Source organism: Myiozetetes cayanensis, unplaced genomic scaffold, assembly GCF_022539395.1.
Source record: "Myiozetetes cayanensis isolate MyiCay16 unplaced genomic scaffold, myiCay2020 scf10, whole genome shotgun sequence".
In the NCBI taxonomy this organism is placed as follows: domain Eukaryota; kingdom Metazoa; phylum Chordata; class Aves; order Passeriformes; family Tyrannidae; genus Myiozetetes; species Myiozetetes cayanensis.
The window spans coordinates 10,452,445-10,469,765 of NW_026086605.1; the positions used below are offsets into that span (position 1 = coordinate 10,452,445).

The 17,321-nt window shown below is 42.5% G+C and overlaps 1 protein-coding gene across 3 annotated transcripts in view; it reads right to left on the reverse strand.

Annotated features, from left to right (window-relative positions):
• ADD3 (adducin 3) overlaps window positions 1-14,932 on the reverse strand; it is a 98,182-nt gene extending 83,250 nt beyond the window's left edge. The window contains exon 1 of one of the 3 annotated variants that reach the window (XM_050305476.1): window positions 14,814-14,932. The gene's annotated coding sequence lies outside the window, so the exon portion shown is untranslated. The remainder of the gene's footprint in view (window positions 1-14,813) is intronic. The other 2 variants (XM_050305479.1, XM_050305478.1) reach the window with 2 other exon arrangements.
• Between the last annotated feature and the right edge of the window lie 2,389 nt (window positions 14,933-17,321).

Consider the following 17,321-nt stretch of genomic DNA (forward strand, 5'->3'; position numbering starts at 1 on the left):
CCTGCTGTGTAGGTGCACTCACCTACTATTTATAACAGAAGCCTTGCTAGCAAAGCATTTTCCTTAAACATAAAAGAAGCCCCAATTTGAAAGGCCTGCCTATGGCTGGGAGAAACAAATGAGGATATGTGCATTTGTTCATTTTTCTTAAGAAGGAAGACAAATAAATTGAGAAGGCAAAACATACAGGTGGTTTCTGGACACATTAATAAATCAGTGGCAAAGCTTCCATTCATCTAGAAGTTGCCAGCTATTTCACAGGAAGGGTTTCACTGTCCCAAAAAAGGGATGAACGACAGTAGCTGTTGCATTCTGCAGGATAAAATATCTTAAAAGGAGAAGGATACCATACTGCAGCATTGACACAGTTTATGTTTAAAAGTAAAAACAAACAAACACAAAACCCCTCACAGTCCAAGTCCTTTCAGAAATTAAGCCAATATGCAGACAAAAATACCTGAATATAATAGTGATCTGAATAATGAGCTGAGAGCTAAGCAGAGAATCGTTATCTGGGTGTTATCTGCACAGCACTGAGAGGACCCACAGATCCAGGCCCCACTGTACAAAGAATTTGTATGCAGGCATAATAACCTAAGTGTACTATTCACTACTCTGCTGGGGCACCTTAATTAGCCAGCCAAGCCCGAGCTGGGTTTGCCTTGTTTTAAGGCTTCCGGCATCCTTAGAGAGTTCTCCAAAAAGCAATTCAAAGCAGGAATGTGATTAAGGGGAAAGCCTCAGCCGGCTGTGCTGACTGGTGTGAATACCTCCAGCCTTTCTGCTCCCTCACGGGCTGAGCCAAAGAAAGAGGCCATGTGGTTCAAGAGAAAGTTTCAGTAGCTGCGGATCCGAGACCCGTGCAAACTCCTCCCCATAAGATGCTACAAGGAAATCACTGCATCTCACTACCAAGACAGTTCTATTTGCTGCCTTTATAACCACCACCCCTCGACGCTGATCTATCAAATACACTAAAGAGAGTATGCTAATTAGAAAGCTGCACAACTGCACACTTTTTGTTATTTGTGCTAGTTCAGGCTACCACAAACAACTAGAAGATCAGATCCTCTTACACTAAATACTCTCACTCACACCTCTCAGGAAACTTAATTTCATAAAACTGCAAGGTAAATAAATAATTTGAAAATATCAGCTGCAACCTTTTATGTTTTTCACACCGAGTTACACAACCTTGTAACCCTCAAAATCCACAGGCTCCTGTAGATGACTAGGATTTTACAAAGCACCCATACTCATCTTGCCTCTGGTCAAAAGTTGACATTGCAATAAATTTCTGGACAGACAAATCCTGCTTTTACAAATGCTTTAATAACTTAGGCACTTCAGGGCAAACCTTTTTTCTTTCTTATGTAATGCCCATTGCTGTAATTTACACAATATTTCCAAAACTTTATCCTTGGGGCAATATGTAGTTTTACCCCTTCCGTCTTCTTTCCTTTTTTTCATCAAGCAGAATCCTGCTGTATGACAGGCATATTATGGTATTAAAAGAAAAAAGTCTAAAAATGCTGTGTCCATTAAATTTGACCATAATGCACAGTGCTGATGCACTGCAAATGTTCACCTCAAATCACATACAGCTTTTTGCTCCACAAAGAATCCAGTTTTCATCTTCCAAAGTGCTACATGATTAGTCACTGTAAGGACTTTCATTTTTACCAGAGAGTGCCTTCTAAGCCACTAAGGGTAGGAAAGATGTAAGAACAGAAGGTAAAGTTATGCCATTTCTCTCAATAAGAGAAAGAGCATTAGGAAAGCTTCTCCTAGATTTCTATGAATACAGAAATGGATAAGTTATATTGAAGAGCACATGCTGAAATAGATGGGGAGAGGAAACAGTTTTGTGCACTGGGTATGACTCAACCATTACACCCAATTTCACCGATGCCCAAAGGCGGAGAAGTTATTGGGAATAAGAGGGGAGAGGAATACTCCAAAACGTTCAAAAATAATTAAAAGGTTTTTATATAATATATAAATATATAGAATATATAAAGGCTTTTAAATAAGTAAAAGCCATTAAAAACAATGTCTACAGTTTTGACTTCAGCAGCTTTACTGTGGTATCTATCAGTCTGTAAATGTCATAACTAATATTATGTGTTTTCCTCCTCTCTCCTTTAGAAGCACCTGCAGAAAACTGCAGTACTGCACACTCTCTACCCTGAAAGACCAGTGCTCTGGCATAGCAGAGGCAGTGAAACACAGATTCAGCATCATTCCCCTTCTGGCACTCAACATGAGAGAGAGAGAAAGCTACTGGCATACCCTGCGTTCTTGCTTCACACTGTATTTCTGGCTGAGAGGCACAGTCATTTATTTATAGAATCTCTCAACCAAATTTGCTTGCATACTGAGGAGCATTTTGATTATTCTATCCCTATGTTAGCATATTACAGTTAATAATATTTTATAACTGTAGTAAAAGGCAAAATATACAATTAACATTAAGAGAGTTGCAGCAAATCACATGCAACAGAAATGAAGGTCAGGTACTCACTCTGACAGAAAATAGTACTGCTTCTCACTAAGCATGAACTCAGCGCTTGGAATCAATGTTTCAGAAACCTCAGGCACAGCCAGGTCTGTTACACTGGCTTTAGTGATAGTCCTTTTGGTGAATCTGGATGTCTCCTGTTGAATTTACTGCTCTAATGGCATTTGAATCAAAGCAACTTCCTGAGTAAGCCAGAATTCAGAATAAATGCATAAGGATAGGATGCAGTGATTAAAAGTACTGCCCAAATTGCCTGCTATTGGTCGTTCAGTTCCTTCAGGCACTCAAACTGCCTCAGTTTTAAACTCTGCTTAAAGTAAAACGAATTAATGCCAATAAAAGTTTCATGGAAAATCCAACATCAGCCAAATCTGGGATTGTTTGTTTCAGTTATATAGAATCATTGTGTCCGGTCCTCGGATCTTCTTTATTATACCCTCATTTCCCCTGACTAAAGAAACCTCTGTAACAGAAAACCCTCAGGAGCCGTAATTTAACAAAGACAGCATCCAAACTTGATACAACTGTATGAATGAAGCCAGTAATCTGGGTATGGTTAGAGTTCAGGAAAAAAAATAATTTCCAATGGACAAAATGAAAAACTACATTTGATAATAAATTTTCTTTTTATGAGTAGGCCTAATACCCTTCCTCTTGGTACAAGAATGTAATACTGTCTTCCTTCCCAAGAAGCAAAAAAAGGACAGAAAACCCACACAGAATAAGAACCATAAAAAACGGAATAAACATCAGATACACAAAGTATTTTCAAAAAAATTGTACCTTTCTTTTGAGTATGGCCGGTATTTCATTAACCAGACTTTTTAAGAATGTCAGTGCTTTAAATAACTCTTCAGAAAGGTAACAGAAGTCAGAGGCAAACCAGGGCTGGGGTGAGATGAGACAATTACATGGGAATTACTAGCAAGCTCCTCCTCATGCTTTACTATTACAAGAAAGCAACAGCCTACATGTGTGCAAGCACGGCAGTCACAGACTGACAGACCTTGGGCTGGAAGGAACACACACCACCTTTCTCCTACAGACATCAAACAGCTGAGAACCCAAAACCACTGAGCTTAGACGAGGGCAGTGTTTGCACCCAAACCCAGACACCACTGTTTTGACAATGTGAACAAGACCAAAAATGCTGCTACTCCTGTTTGTGCATTTAAAAGATGCCCACTATAACAAGCTCTCTCTGAAGCCATTTGGCTACTCACATTTAAAACTCAGGGCTCTGTTTTGGCTTATTTTACACTGAACTGCTACTAACAGAAATCAAGTTCACACCAGGGGCAATACGTGCAACAGGTAAAGTGATTTTCAGAAGCTCTTTCTGTTGCAGTCAATATCAGGTCGCCCAACACGCTGACACAGCCAGAGCTGTTATTTTTAAACACAGCCAGCCACAGTCTATTTAACTAAAGCATCTTTACTCTGACTGAGCCAGTATTATTTTGATAAGACTCCTTAAGTATTTACACTGAAGCCTGCATATCATATCACACATGCAAAATACAAACTTTTGAAAACGATCCTTCATTGCAGCTAGGAAAAGAGAAAAGAGGAGAAAGAGAGGTCCAGGAAAAACTTAGGAGGACCCAGCACTGAAGACCAAGAAGTGCTATCTGCAGGACTGCTATTCACACTGTGAACTTGTATCATGCACCACCTGCACAGAGACTCACTGGAACGATTTCAGTCAACTTAAACAGCAAACAGCTTTTTGCTGTTAAAAAGTCAGCATTACACTTCTAAAGCAATTCTTCTGCCAAATTTGTTGCTCGTAACACTGGGTTTTCTTACACATCATTTAACCTATAAAAGCCTGGATGGAATGAGAAGAGAGGCAATGCCATGGTCAAAGGCACATAAGTTAGAGTTACACATTTTAGGAGGAAGGCTGAATTACACTAAGCAACTTACCTGTATACGTTTTCCTCAATGTAATTCTTAATCTTTATATATAAAGTTGTCTTGTTAACATAAATATATGCCATAAATATTTAAATATATATAATAAATATATAAAGTTGTCTTGTGAACACACAAGTTCATTGCTAGAACCAAGCACAACCCTATCTTACCCTCTTCTATACAGACAGACACTGTGATCTACCCAATTAAGTAAGTAATTAAGTTCTCCGTGTCAGTATTTAGCCTCCATTTCTGACACATAACTGTGAAATAGAACCAAAAAAGCAAGAGCAGCAATGGTACACACTGCTCAACATTGATAACCATGTAATTTTACAATAGAAAATGCAGATGTGCATCTTGTGCTGTGCGTGTTTACTGCAGGCTCTGAAGGCAAGGGAAGGCAGACACAGAAAGCAACCCTCAGCACCACCACACTCCACAGGACTGTCACGTACTGGCAGCCTCACAGAGCTGCAATATGGGAGCTGGGATATGGGTATGTGGCATGGGAGTCAAAGAGCCGCTCAGCCTAGCATGTTGAGATTATTTTCATTAAAATAATTTTGAAGTCTATGAAGTTTCTCCCAAACGTGGCATTTATCCCAGAATCTCCTTTTAAACACGACTGTTCCCTTTCAGATTTTGACAGCTCTAGAAGGGTAAGGGGAACCTCCTAACCTAGGGGCTGTCACATTGTGTCTCAAAGCCTAGAGAAGTGGCTTTCTCATTCCTGCTTTCCTACCAGAGTCCCCCTGCAGAAGGCTCAGCTTACCAACACCTTCCACGTACATTTTTGTGTTGCCTCCCAGTACTGCAGGCAGTGCCCAGCCTGCAGAGCAGTCGCCACTGAAGGATTAAGGGGTTGGAGTCAACCTGAAGCCCGGCACTGTCAGTGCCCCATCCCCCTGTTCCCCCCTTTCCCCCAGATTCTCATCGCTGCCTTCCACACCTCATACCCACCCTAGTGCTCACTCAACCCTCTCTTGTTTTAATTCAACTTATTAAAGAGAGTTAATTCAGTCGAGCTGGGGAGGGGAGAGGAGCTTTTCTGCTGCAATTCACGGTGAATTGCACAAGTGCAGCAAGCAGCAGGGCTTACACAAGAGAGGATGGGGCAGGACCACATGACCCAGGAGGGAAGAGCAGGATATTCCCTCTAACTTGGTTGTAATGTACAACCCAAACATTTAAACTGAATGGAAATCAAGAGTCCTAGAGAGAAGCGATTGTATTAAAGAGGTGATTATATTTATTGGAACGGTGACATGCAGACTTCTTATTTGACAGGGTTCTTAAATAGGATTACAGGGCTTTAATTTGGTTCTTTAAATTGGTTTTGGAGAGAGAGAGAGAAACACAGAAAAAGTTCAGAGAGAGGGTGGAATAACCTTGGAAAAAGTACACTACATTATGCCATGTCAACTATAATAGCTTCCCCAGCACAAATATATGCTAGTACACATTCTTCAAGTTAACTAATAAACAGAAGAGCTATAAAAAATAATTACTTACACCATGTATTTGCACATTGCAACCAGTAATTCTGTAGCTTTAGTTTCATCCTCAAACTATCACTTATATTGACAAGCAACAGTGGCAGCACTGTATAACACAAAAGGGGTAAACAAATGACCTTTATCTAACTTTATTAAAGTAATAAAGGACACTTTTTTCTTTTTTTTTTCCCTTTTTTTTTTTTTTTTTTTACTTACTTCAAAGAGAGTTTTATAGCTAACTACCAGCAGGGTGTGGACTGAAGCTAAAAACTTTGAAATAGGTCCCTGTGAAATCTGAAACCAAAATACAGCAGAGGTCACCTCTCTGTGAAGAACCGCCTTGTCTGTATGTATACTATAAGCAAGGCTCTGTTAGCTCAGCCTCGGCAATAATGTAATTCAACTTAGCCCCTGGGAATAGCAACAACATCAGGTTTCTACTACAAAGATAAATTTACTGCACACAATACCTGTTACTATATATTTGCAGCATGTTTGATAGTAGCCAGACACTAGTGTTACATGGTATACCTCAAGCTATTTTTTCCTTGTTAAAGGCTAACCCAGGCTATAAATATGACATTGTTATTCTTACTCCCACCATTAGCCAATTCTTTTTAGTCAACATTGCACATACATTAATCTTATGCAACATACTAGCCAATGGTAATAGGAAAGGAAGTAATACAATTGGGGATTTTTTCTTTTTTTAAAAAAATTTTTACTGCTTTTCCCCTAGAGGGGAAAATTTCAACCCTTTTCAACAAAGAAACTGATAATTTTTCCAGTGGAGACACAGAACCTCCCAGCACAAGTATTGGGACAGTAACTTTGTTCTGTCTCATGGGCTCCTGTGAAACAGTTCACAGACCCAAATTTAGAGACAAGTGCCATACAGCGCTCAAGGTTCTTGAGAAGGGTTGCCCATACACACACCACTCTGCTGATACATATGGGCTAGGCAGTCTATTCTTCCAGCTACAGGAAGAGACCAGGCAGACAAAGCTGCTGGCACTGGAACCTGTGGGTGAATCTGGGCTCCTGCTTGCCTTGCCAACTGAGGACGGGTATGGCAATCTTCACATCTAAGCAAAGACTTCCCAAAGCACAGGAATGAAATGCTGACCACCCTTGCTGGACTACACTTCTCTTCTACAGAAGAAATCCCACCACGCTTCACAATCTCCACTGGCCACTTTGGGTCCATCGTTAGAGAGAGGTGTTTTGATCCAGGTGACTGGAGACTTTCATATTTAAGATAATTTGAAGGACACAAGATCTCACCTGGCAATACATTGTCACTTGATTTGATTAGAAACACTGACACACAATAAAACATTAGGAATGGTAAGAAAACAAGAACATTTTCTGCTGACCAGAGAGCAAAAATTTCCACTTCAAAAGGCATGGTGCTTGAGAAGAACTACGTTTCTGAATCTAGCCCTTAACCAGGAGCTGTCTTAGGGCTTGTAAAATTAGGGGCACTGCTCTTTAAAAGTTTAAGTTTAAGCAAACAAACACAAAGAGCATAATGTACACACAAAAACCATTTAAAGAGGAAGTAGTATTTTAGTTTTACCCCAAGTGCTTGGCCCACAGGAAAACATCTGATGCAAAGAGGGAACCACCCCACTCTGCCCCTCTACCACCTAAGGGCAAATTATCCAGGCATCTATAAAACAAAAAAAAACCCAACAACTAACCAACCTAAAAACCCCCAAACAACCAAAAAAATCACCTCCCAATGTTTTACAGCCTAAATGTTTTATATAGTTTAAGTGAGTTGTCTTGAGTTAATATGCTTTATGTAATTTGATATGTTTTAACTAGGAAGCTACCTGGATTCATTTCAAGATTTTCTTTTTTTTTTTTTTTTGAACTAACCTGTTTTTGAGAACAGACTCACTCATGCTAGCACTACACAGATGTATTCAATCTCTTTGCATGCTGCAAAAGTATTTAAAACAAGTTTGAAACAGATTAAAAAAACAGGGGGGGGAAGCCCTGATTGCCAGATCACTGGGTTTGGTTTCTGCTTTTGGGTTGGGCCTTTTTTAATTATTTCAAAACACCACGCATTTCAAAGGATGTGCAAGCTCTTCTGCACATTTCTCATTTTTTTTCTGCTCAATACCAGCCCCATGATTTTGATCAGGTTGATAAGGAACAGGACAAACATCTAAAGAGGGCTTTGCTGGTTACAGACATACTTGGCTTTGCAAAGCATGGTAGAAGCCACCATTAAACCATGTATCACAAGTTCTTTCTTCTTCTTCAGCTGCTCAGGATTAAATCTCTGCAATGAAAATATTTATGAAAATCTGACTGAGAGATCTACTTTGGACACTTTGTCTCAGAAGATGGAGTTTTTTGTTCCAGATCATGCACACGCAGAGGTATCCGCCAAGCTCCCCAACTGTGTCACTCCAGTCCTTAAGCCATTTAACACCGAACATGCACGTGTCCTTCGAATGCCAAGTCAGCTACGAGTAAAAGACAAACAGCTCTGCACAGCCAACCCATAACAATCAGCATGTCAGTAAGAAATCTAATTTGTATTCAATATTATATCCATCGATGGGAATTGGGGGGAAACAAAAAACAAAACAAAAACAAAACAAAACAAACAAACCAAAACAAAACCCAAACAAAACCCAAAACAAAACCCAAAACAAAAACCAAAACCAAAACCAAACAAAAACCAAACCAAACGAAAAAAAAAAGGAAAGAACCTGACACATGCTCACAAACTCTTTTACTAACTCAATAACTTTAGGAATGACAAGTTTACAAAGCCTTTGTCTGAAAATAGTTTGCCCTAAGGGGGAACAGTAGATGAGCAGAAGTGAATTAAAGACTATGAACATCTTTGCTTTCTGCTCTGACCACCGGGTCAAAAAAAAAAAAATTTGAGTACCAGAAGAGCCCTTGCATATATTTTTAGGCATATTTAGGTATTTAAAGACAGCTGCAATTGAAAGCCAGAAATAATAAGATTAACTGTGAACTCTACAATTACCCCTTAACTGGGTATTTAATATAATGCTTCATACATGACCAAAAGCTGAAACAGGATGATGAGCTTGTTGTGAGCACTATCACACTTTAACCATGATAACAGAAATATCTATTAAACTAGTTATTCATTTATTATGGCAGTAATGCTACATCAGAAGAGCTAATGTTGTATTCAGTTAACACAGGAATGCCTCCTGCACCTTAAATGTCAGCACCTCCACAGACATTGCAGATAATACAGCTGAAAACATCCATAATAGAATACTTCATCTGACCCTCCATGGGCTACTTATATCATGCAATCTCCAAATACAGTTTGTACGTTCCAAGAATGAAGTTGTTAGGTTTGCCTTTGGTGGTTTAGGGTACACAGGAAACACGATGCATTGTCTGGTGTACAGCAATAATTGGTATATTAAAAGACAGCTGGCTTAAATTGTGTTTTACTCTTGTTTTAGCACTGACCAGGAGACTGGAGAAATTGTTATACAATTCATGAGCTCTCCTAAAAACAGCAGTGTTTCTGAATCAGGAAAACACAAAGGTACTTGTGAGGTCAGTACTTTCGAGTCATTGTATTCAGTTCTAGACAGAGCTGGATGCACTGCCTAGCATTGTCTGCTGTTTCCGTCCCAAAACCCTATTTTCAATTTCACCTAATTTTTCATATGTTAGGCTGAAGGTTGCCTCTGCTAAGTGTCTGCTAGACCTGAAGCATCTGAGCCAAAACACTTCTAGTCTTCCTGACATCAGGGCTCCTAAGTGTACTTTCCAATGCTATAGTTTAATTTTCATTTTTAAACTAAGGATATTTTCTTTGGAAAGCACTACCCAGCTTTCAAACACTTGACTTTGTGGCCTTACTGACGTTCTTTATAAATACCGAGGGTTTTTTGTATATCCATCCATAAAGAATAAAATGTCGTAGGGGTTGCTAAGGAAGTGCTGGGATACTGGATTTTATGAAATGACTTACACTAATATCTGCAGTGTCTCTGAACCCAGCCAATTTATAACCTACATTGCTCTAGAAATTATTTATTTGAATCACATAGACAACTTCAGCACCAAATTGCTCCCACAACATTCTGTAAAGACTTCTAGAGCTGTCAAAAAAAAAGCCAGTCTACATTCAGAGGGGGGAATAATACATATTTCAAATTATATTTTTCTTTCCTTGTTTTGACTGTATTGCAACAATTAAGCAACCTTTATCCATTAAGTAAGCTTTTCTATTTTGCACTCTATTTACCATCAGGACATGCACAGTTTGGGTGGTAAACCACCCTGCTTCCAGGACTGGCATTTACTGTACATCTGCAAACAGAAGATGCAGATCCACATGGCCTCCAAACTATGTTGTATTTAGTGTAATAACTATGGATAATATGCAGATAAATGCTTGTTTTCTACAAGAAAAAAAGTTATCATATAACATTTAAATATACGCATCAATAAAAAAGCTTGAGACCAGTTATTACAGATACAGATGAAGACAACAAGCAGAGATTTTCAAAGCAATTCCAAGAATTCTTTAAGTTTGGCCAACACAGCAGACAGCAGTTCAGCTCTTGGTTGAAGTGCCAGCTACCAGTAACACCAGCACTGTGCAAGGTGCTCGTTCAGGGCAGTGCAGCAACAACAGCAACAGCAGCAAACTGCTGTCAACTCTACGGTATTCAGAACTGCCACGTCCTTCAGCTGGAGAAGTAACTTCAGTTAGGTCGCTACTGCACAAGGGAAAAGGGATTTTCCAGCTGTTAGCTGCTGTGGGTGAAGAGAACACAATGTGAAATGCTACAAAGCAAGCTGGAGTTCTCACACCAGCCTGTGATTTACTGATCTTCACCTCAACCTGCTGACTCATGTGAAAACTGCCTCCTGCTTTGATGTCATTTGGATTTTAACACGTTAAACAATACAAGGCAAGTATAGAGTTTATTTCTAGCCAAGATGAGAACAGTGTAAGAGACTGGGACAATGAATGAGGCTATTATAATATTTCCCTAATTAGCACTTTAACAGCTGATTGCATCCTTGTCAAGCAGAATTGACATTACTACCATAAGACACAAACTAAATTTAGTGTGCTTCCAGAGCCGTAAATGACCAGATACCTACATTACATTCACCAAACTGTAATGATCCAGTGGGGAATAAAGCAGCCAGAAGCTGTCACCCTCACACTGAGTTCTGAACCTCTCAAGCCTCTTTTCATTATCCAAATGTTCAATCAATCTCCAGAAAATCTCACCTTTTAGCAATCAACATTTTTCAGTTTACTCTAAAATTTTGAAGTGAAGCCTCCCCCTTCCCCCAGCCCAGATTAAAAGCATGCCATAACTAAAGATACTTTCTTACCTAACCAATTAATATTTGTTTGTCCTAATAGTCTGGACTGCAAATTATCCACAAAACAGCCATGTACTTGCTAGGATATCTTTAAAAGAAATCCCTCAAAATCTCATTTGTGATGATGTACAATGACGTGTGTTATCTTGAATACAGAAAGAAACAACAGCGTTTCCCCATTTGCCAAGTGACTAAAAGTTAATATAGAAGCCGAGTAGACTCTGTGGGCAAACAGAGCTAATATTAACACACAATGAGTAAGTTGCTGCTTGTTCCCTAAGGGTCAAGTAGTTTTATTCATCCTCATCTGCCAAAAAGTGCTACACCAAAGACAACTACCTCCCAAGAATCCTGCCAGAAGCCACACCACCATCTACCACCATCTCTCATGGTGAATGAAAACCAGCAACAGGCATTTCAAAACACAGCTTGAAGAAAAGCCTGTGATGTAATGGGAAGCAATGCTATAAAAAAAATATAGATTGCATTATTTTAAGTCAATACCAAAACAATGACCGACTCAGTTTTTGAAACAGCAGCACTATGAAAATGCAGAATTGATTTACAAGGAAAATCATAGCCAGAGGTTACTATGGCTGCTAAAGCTACAGGACATTTTTTAAAGAAACCAACATTTGAATCGAGTTTAAAAAAAGCTAGCAAAGGCAATTTTATGCACCATCTCAAAGTCATAAAAGTTATTCTCCTAAATTAAATTGGTCTTTTAAAAGCATTATCATTCCAACACCATCCACAGCAAGGTAAGGACATTTGCTGCAGTTTTAACTAGCAACAATGATTTTAACAAGGGAAAATCTTGTAGCCTTTTGCCTTCTTTCATTTAAGTTTTTGATCTGTAAAACATTCCCCTTACAAAAGGAAAAAAACTAAGGTTGGCCTGTCTTAAAATAGTTTTCATTTTTCATCTCTTACACGTTTATTTCTCACGATTTTCACATAAAAATAGAGTCTTATGCCAAGTCATTTGGCCCGTAACAAGTGGAGCTGAACAAAAGCAGGCGGCCCCGCATGCAGTGTCACCTCTAACATCACATGCAACAGGGACCGTTCCAGCACAGTTTCACCGAGTCTGGCTCAGCTCAGCCAGCCCTGTCGAACAGCCCACACTCATTTCATTACCAGCACAGGGTCGCCAGAAGAGCTGCAGTACCTCCAGCTGACCGTCACGGTAAGACAGCCCCATTCACCCACATCGCTCCAGCCCAACCACTCCACAAACAGTGCAAAGCCTCTGGCGTGAGAGGCACCACCTGGACCTCCTCTTTAGGTTAGATGATCATGGTGTCAGACAGCCTGACTGCAACACCCTAAAAATCACCATTTCCTTGAATAAAAATGTCAGCTACCTCAATCCTCAGGCAAGACTCAAGGATAATGACTGATTTAACCAAGAGACCATTAAATCCCCAGATATCCTAAAGCATAGCAGCACTCCATCTATTGGTCAGGAATTAAGGACATGCTTAATCATCATCATCATCATCATGCACTAACCTCTGTTATTAAACACTCAACCTCTGAACAGCCCACCCGTTCCTGCTTAGAGCTTCAGGCTTTCCCAGAGAAAATTAAGCTCAAATAACATCTTCTGAAAAATAATGTATCACTAAAGTGTTAACGTGACAGCACCTAAGGTTAAAACTGGTACGTTCCATTAATCACAAAATTATCATTTTGTTTCACTGAGAAACACATGCACTCGTTACTCAAAGTAGCATTGAGGAACTTGTCCGATAATGGCCAAAGAGCTCACGCTGTTCCCAGAGTTGACACTTTCTTTCCTTGTAAGTACGGGATGCCATCAGGGAGGTTTGTACAATCTGTTCATACAAAGTTTCCATCCAGCAAGGCCACTTCAGTGGCTGCATGTGCAGCCCTGAGAACTCCCTGATACAAGGCAAACCCTGGCAGGGAGGCAAAAGGGAGGTTTTCACAGCAGATCTGCTGTCAAAGGAGGCAGGTGGAGAACTGCCCCATCTTGCACTGCTCCCCTCAAAGCCATCACCATCCCTTCGCAGCAGATCACACACAGACATACATCTGCCACACCTGCACTTTATTTCAGTCACCAGTAACTGGACCAGAAGGCAGGTGAGACAGCCTGAAGCTGCCCCAGGCACACCAAAGTGCTCTTTCAAAAGCTGAAGTCACATTTATCAGGCTTCATTCCTCCGGAACCAAAGCTCATTTAAGCAGCAACTTCTCCCACACAATTCAGCAATTCCATACATTTATGCTTTTATAACCCTTGGCCAACTATTTTTTCCCCAGATATTCATTGCCACTGATTTTATCTATTTGTTTTAAAACTTAACTCCTCCACATAGTGGCATCATGCAGATGAGGCACAAGCCTACAGATTTTTCTTTTGCTTGGCATCACATCACTACCCTCCAGACATGAGTCCAGGACCTGTGAATGAAAACCAGCAGATTCAGGCTCAACCTGCCTGTAACTTAACGATGCTGAGAAAACAGAAACAGAGGCAACCCAGCTGCATGACAAGCTTATTGTTTTTGAGGCATATTCTACCCTCCCTACAGAGCCAGTCCAAGGCTCCCCTGCTAAAATCACATCATTTGGCCGTGCAGACCCTGCCTATCCTGAAGGCTGAGGTGAACACTGACGGATAACTCCTCTCTGAAATCCTAAATAAGCTTTATAATGAGAGATGAAAACTGACTAAAAACCGCGGAACAAACTCCCAACAGGCCCATAGTAAATCATCATTTCTGGAGCCTAAAGTTCAAGGCAGCAATCCTGAATTTCCTCTTCGCTAATACAAACACAGAGCGGCAATAATTCCAAACTGCGAGCAGAACAGGGGGGCGTGTGGCCACGGCGAGCCTCCGGCAGCGAGCGCCGCGGGGCTGATGCTGGTCACGCCGGTGGGTCCGCGCTGCCGTGACCGGAATGCGTGTGCCTGCACCGGGAAAGCGCATTCCCGGGCTCTCCGCACCGCGACCCACACCTAAGGTGGAGCCGCGCGCGGCGAACCGCACAAAAAAGCCCAAATAACATGAATTTTAAGAAGTTTCCCGAGACGCATATGGGAGCCCGGAGCCTTGCGGCGGAGCGAGGGCAGTGCGTCGTTACAGCAACCGCTCGCCAGGTTTTTATTTGATTAGCGGAGTTTCGGAGCAGAGGCGCATTATTTAAAGCCCCGTCCTCCTGCCCAGCCCGGCGCCGAGGCAGAGCGGCAGCGCTGCAGCATCTCCCCGGGCCGGAGCGCTGGCGTAGCCCCCGCGGGCGAGTCTCCCCCGGCCGCCGCGCTGCCGCCCCATCCCGCCGCCCGCCGCGGCCCCGCGCTCCCCCCGCAGCCCCGGGGCGGCCGCGGGATCGTGGGGGAGCGCTCGGGGCCTCCGACCGCCGCCACCGCCCCCTTCCCCTTCCCCGGCCGCGGGGCGGCCACGGCCCCGCGCTCGGCGGCAAAGGAGGCTCCCCCCGCTCGCCCTCCCGCCCGCGCCCCGCGGGAGCGGTACCTCAGCGGGCCCGCGCCTTTGTGCTGCAGTCCATCCCCGCGCCGGCGGCGGGAGCGCCAGCACCACCGCGGGAGCGGGCGGGGAAAGGGGCGGCGCACTATGTGGCAGGAAGGGACACCTGGGCTCCTCCCCCCGCGCCCGCCCGCCCGACGCGGATCACTATCTGGCAGCCGGCGGGGACGCGCCCGCCGCCCTTCTCCAGCCGCCCCTCGGCCGAGTTGGGAGAGCTGCCGCCCTCCTCTCGCCCTCCCGCGGCTTCCAACTCGGCCGAGGGACGGCGGCGCCGCCAGTGTCCTCCGCCCCGCCTGCCCTCCATTGTTGTCCCACGCCCCGCGGTACCTGCAGTGCGGGGCTGGAGCATCGGTCCCCGAGGGGCCGTGACGCGGGGAGATGGGGTCCTCGGTGCCCAGCGCGCTGCTGAGGTGGCAGTGGGGGGATACGGGGAGTTGTACGTGGGGACAAATGAATAAAGAAACCTCCCCCAAACAAAATACAACAACAGAAAAACCCCTTGTTTTGAAGTGAAATTTTGAGAGATTTAAACAGTTGTTGGGGCTGAAAGGCAGCAGAAGGCTCCTCCAGATGGCTCATGCTGCTCAGGAAAGGGCTCTTGTGCTGAGAGCAGCCCTGGCTAAAGAAAGCTGCACAAAATGCTAAAGTCATCTTGGCAGACACTGTTCTTTGTCTTTTCTTTCTTTCTCTTTCTCTTTCTGTCTCTTTCTGTCTCTTTCTGTCTCCTTCTGTTTCTCTTTCTGTAATTATTCTGCTTCGTAGCTAAATCATACCTGTCTTGTTTCTCCACTCAAAGTTACTTATTTCTCAGTTTCAGGGCCGGTTTGGTTACACGTAAGCAGTTCTGACCAGACGTTTGAAGTCACAGAAGCAATGGGTGATAATTCTTCATTATATGCAGAAAAAAGTCTGTATTTTAATTACATTTGATTATTTCTAAAACTCAAAACTCCTGAAGTCCAACAAGTCTTCATGATTCAGGCTATGAATGGATTATAAGCAGGATCAAGGAGAAATTTTCTAAAATATGCTTGAAAGGCTTAAAAGGTCCCTTTGAAATCAGCAATACTGCTTACAGGTGTAAAATTACACACGTTAACTAACTTCATGTATGTTCAGGAACAAAACCTTTTCATTCTGCATACAGATCACTTTTACAGAGCCCCTCAGGGACTGTGGTCATGGGGAAATGAGCAGGGCTGGAGTAAAGACAGGATGAAGACATTGCACGCCAGGACCCTCTTCTGATGGAGTTACCAAAGAGGCTCCAGCCTGGCTGGCTGCTGCCACCACATCAGGATAGGAGCTACAAGTCCATCACAGAAGGGTGAGCAAGGGCCCTTAGGAGCTAGAGAGGTCCTTGGAGAGGAAAGTGCTTGAGGCATCAAACTATGCAGCCATGGGGTATTTGATTTGAATAGGGAGAGGGTGCAGAACATGTTTTAACTTTGCAAATGTGTACATGGCACTGAGATGGCTCCACCTGACTGGACCAGCGCCCCAGAAACCTGTAGGCACCAGCCACTAATAATGGGCTGAGGTGGTAGAGCATCTGTTATTTAATACAAGACCTCTAACTATCTGGTGGATGTTGAAAACTAAAACTTACCTTAGGCACTGAAAGAATATATAACTACATGTGGATTGTGCTATGAAGGTTGAAGCAATTGGCTCTCTCCAGTTTGCATACTTATTCAATTTAACACTCATGGAATTGGTGGGGCTGTTCCATCCATGTTCATACACTGTTTTTTATTTCCTTTCAGAAAAAAATTATGGCTGTATCATGCCTTAGTAACCTTTCAACCTCAAAAAGCTGCAAAATTACAAACTTCAGGTATGATTTTGAAAGTGAGGATGGAATGGAATTGGTGGATCAGAACTTGCCTCAAACTCTGAGCTCTGGCCCAAACAACTGCTTGGCTAGAGATGATGCTTGGCATACAAGCAACTGGATATGAACTGGCCACACACGAATTTCATCTGGAAATTAGAAGAGGGTTGCTAATCATTAGAGCAATTAAATTCTGCATTTTCCAGGGAGGGTATTGGAAATGGAAAATCCTACTGCTTTGAGATGAAGTTTATTAAATTCATTACACAATGCATTGTCTGCAACAGCAGGGGACAGACTTGATGTCTCAGGAGGTTGATTTGAGTGCGAAGGTGCTGCGTGACATTGATCACACACCCTGATATTTGAATTTCAGAGGCAGCAGCTGCTTATCCCAGCAGATGCCTTTCCTGTTTATTGTAGGGCAAGTTTTCTTCTCCTGGACATGTGGATGAGTTTTACTTTAGTCCTGGAAAGATTATGGAGCTGACAAGTAATCATCATGATCCAGGTTATAAATCGATTACAAGCAGGATAAAGAAGAAACTTTCCTGCATGGAAAAGACTTCTCCTATTAGTTCTAGAGGTTTTGTTCCCTCTTTCAAAACAACTGCCAGGTGTTCCTGGAGAGTCACTGGCCTGGGCCAGTTCTAGTTATAGAC